The 3,516-nt window shown below is 43.6% G+C and overlaps 1 pseudogene; it reads left to right on the top strand.

Annotated features, from left to right (window-relative positions):
* The first annotated feature begins 2,928 nt into the window (after nucleotides 1–2,928).
* On the top strand, nucleotides 2,929–3,046 carry LOC124623344 (annotated as a pseudogene).
* Nucleotides 3,047–3,516: the final 470 nt, after the last annotated feature.

Here is a 3,516-nt window from a genome sequence, read left to right as displayed (position 1 = left end):
TGTTGCAGGTCGTGGTTGTTTCGCATGTGGCCGAACACTTCTTGTTTCTTTAAATAACCTAACTATCCAGCGGACGGTCCGGACACTTGGGTGATGTCCAGGATACCGAGCGGCGTACGTAGCACACGCCCGTCGGGTATTTTGATCACAATAGCCATACATCAACACGATATCTGTGGTGTCACCGCCAGACACCACACTTGCTACGTGGTAGCTTTTAAATCGGCCGCGGTCCATTAGTATACGCCGGACCCGCGTGTCGCCACTGTCAGTGATAGCAGACCGAGCGCCACCACACGGCAGGTCTAGAGAGACGTACTAGCACTCGCCCCAGTTGTACAGCCGACTTTGCTAGCGATGCTACACTGACGAAGACTCTCTCATTTGCCGAGAAGATAGTTAGCATAGCCTTCAGCTAAGTCAATTGCTACGACCTAGCAAGGCGCCGTATTCAATTGATATTTATTATATGAAGCAAGTATCATCAAGAGCGATGTTATACAGTTATGGATTAAAGTTAAGTATTAAAGAAGCTGCGTACTTTTCTTTATAGCATTCATTCCGTATCCTGTTTCAGACCTCACGCCAGCCTGCGTTAGTTTAAGAGCGTGCCTTTCGGCTTCCTCTCATTGTGTCTAGGCTGTCTTGTCTAGACACAACAATATCGACCTTTTCCGCAATTGGTAAACGGTCCACTTTAACACGGGTAATGTATCACGAAGCAATAGCGTCCGCACTGGCGGAATGTTACGTGATACCAAGTACTTACACGTTTATGATTATTACAGCACCATCTATCACAAAGCGAATAAAGTGGTCCAACTAAAACATTCATATTTATTTACGTACTACATGAATATGTAATAAAAATGGGGGTTCCTATATAAAAAAAAGCTGATATCCGTTTGACCTACGGCAGCGCCATCTAGCGGGCCAACCATAGCGCCATTTGGCTTCCCCCATCAAGATAGACGAGTTTCGTTCTTTGTAGTTTCTTCATTTGATGCTTATTTCGTGAGATATTTGGCTCTGTCACTATCACTGTATTTGGTTTCGGCAAGGTCAACTTTACTAGTTCTTTTGTTTTTTTGAGCCCATTGAACCGGTCTGTGTTGGCCGTATTTACATGTGCTGGGCGAGGTGAAGTGGTTTTGTTAAACACAAACCAGTGAGTACTTACGGCTCTAAGCTGCTGCTACAGTTTTTCAATCTGTTGTTAATTTGTTTTATATTTTAATAGAAGAATCATTGTGTGTGTAAACTTTATTTGCCCAATAATTGTCTTTTTTGTTTAAATGGACATTTGCTAGTAGTTCATGATTATTGAAAAGATATTCTTCAGTCTGTGGTGTGAGCTTTTTTGAATGTCAGTATTTTCAGCACTCTTGTTCGTGCAATACCTGGGCCCCATTTTTTAATCGGTTTATAAGTTGTGTTGCGTCCTTCTCTTATTGTAATTGGTAATAACAGCTCACTGGTTGAACTAGGCCGATTCTTAAACCTTCTTGAACGCTCTTTCCCATCAACGTGTGTAATGTAATTTATTCTCTGTTTTAGTATGGTTTGTCTGATACAGACTGAACCAGGTGCAGTGCAGACTACTACTAATTAAATTTCGCCTTTACATGCTCACTGTAAAAATGTTACTAATATCTCAGTGTTTTACGTTGTTACTTACCTGAGCAATGTTTTAATAGAAAAGTCCTTTGCTGACTCACTAACTATAATTCTGAATCTTTGGCTTTTTTCTAATTTTTTGAGGTTTGAGAGTCATCCATTTCGCTTCCATAAGCAAGCATTTTGTAATAAAGAGCAAAGTGGAATATCTGAATTCTTATGGTCATTAATTTTGCCGGCCGGGGTGGCCGAGCGGTTCTAGCGCTACAGTCTGGAACCGCCCGACCGCTACGGTCGCAGGTTCGAATCCTGCCTCGGGCATGGATGTGTGTGATGTCCTTAGGTTAGTTAGGTTTAAGTAGTTTTAAGTTCTAAGGGACTGATGACCTCACAAGTTAAGTCCCATAGTGCTCAGAGCCATTTGAACCATTTTTTTCATTAATTTTAAGTGATGTTTTATATAAACGTCTTTTCCGCGCAAATGTCAAGTTCTTCTTCCCAGCACCTAACCGATCCCTGCTCCCCGCTGGCTGTCCTATTTCAGCCATAATGCTTTGTCTCATCAGTTTATACATACTTCAGTTTCATGGAACTTGTAGTTTTGAATATATTAGCCTTAACAAGCTGCTGCTATTAATTAACTTGTTTCTGCTACAATTATAATACATGCTCGATTTATAAAAACTGTGTGCTACGAGCTGAAATTTACCCAAACAATGCAATAAAATGTATAGACTTGTAGAACAATCTATAAATCGTAAAAAAAACTTTAATCATTAAATTAATACATTTCGAAAGCAGGCTCCACCTTTTGGTGGGATCAGTAACTTGCTCCGTGAGCTTGAAGTGCGTGGCGCATGGTCTAGTCGGAGGAAGGAAGTACACAAGCTGATTTCATGATATGCACTGGTGTGCAAAACTTAAGGACGATAGTAGCTTTCGTATGATGCGTCACTGCCAATTAACATAGGTCGATAAACTTTGACATAGGAAGAACTGCTGAAGTTTTGTACAGAAGGTAACGGGAGGAAATGCGCACGCGGGTTCCCGGGTTCGATTCCCGGCGGGATTAGGAATTTTCTCTGCCTCGTGATGACTGGGTGTTGTGTGATGTCCTTAGGTTAGTTAGGTTTGAGTAGTTCTAAGTTCTAGGGGACTGATGACCTTAGATATTAAGTCCCATAGTGCTCCAAGCCATTTGAACCATTTGGAAATGCGCAAAGAGATGAATAGAAATAACACTTTTATTGAAAGAGAATAGTTACTCTGAAGTCACATCGAATTATGTTGCTCCCCTGTACAGTGCACAGAGCCAACGGCCTTGCCGCAGTGGTAACACCGGTTCCCGTCAGATCATCGAAGTTAAGCGCTGTCGGGCTGGGCTAGCACTTGGATGCGTGACCATCCGGTCTGCCGAGCGCTGTTGGCAAGCGGGATGCACTCAGCCCTTGTGAGGCAAACTGAGGAGCAAAGTGATTGAGAAGTAGCGGCTCCGGTCTCTGACATACGGCCGGGAGAGCTGTGCGCTGACCACATGCCCCTCCATATCCGCTTCCAGTGACGCCTGTGGTCTGAGGATGACACGGCGACCAGTCGGTACTTTTGGGCCTTCATGGCCTGTGCGGGGGAGGGGGAGGAAGAGGAGGAGGAGTGTACATTGCACAAGGCGTAATATGGGTTTTAATAGGGTGTGTGATCAACAAGGGCACCAGTGCATGCTATGCAACGTGCTCCGGCGCTGGTCACAAGATTGGTAGCGATTTCCTGTGGTAGGGGCGTTTCATTCCTCCACAAGCACAGCTGAAAACTGCTGGTCGTGCTTTGGTTCAAATGGTTCTGAGCACTATGGAACTTAACATCTGAGGTCATTAGTCGCCTATAACTTAGAACTACTTAAAC

This window comes from Schistocerca americana, chromosome 7 (genome assembly GCF_021461395.2).
Source record: "Schistocerca americana isolate TAMUIC-IGC-003095 chromosome 7, iqSchAmer2.1, whole genome shotgun sequence".
Taxonomy (NCBI): Eukaryota; Metazoa; Arthropoda; class Insecta; order Orthoptera; family Acrididae; genus Schistocerca; species Schistocerca americana.
This window is presented reverse-complemented; position numbering and strand designations above follow the sequence as displayed.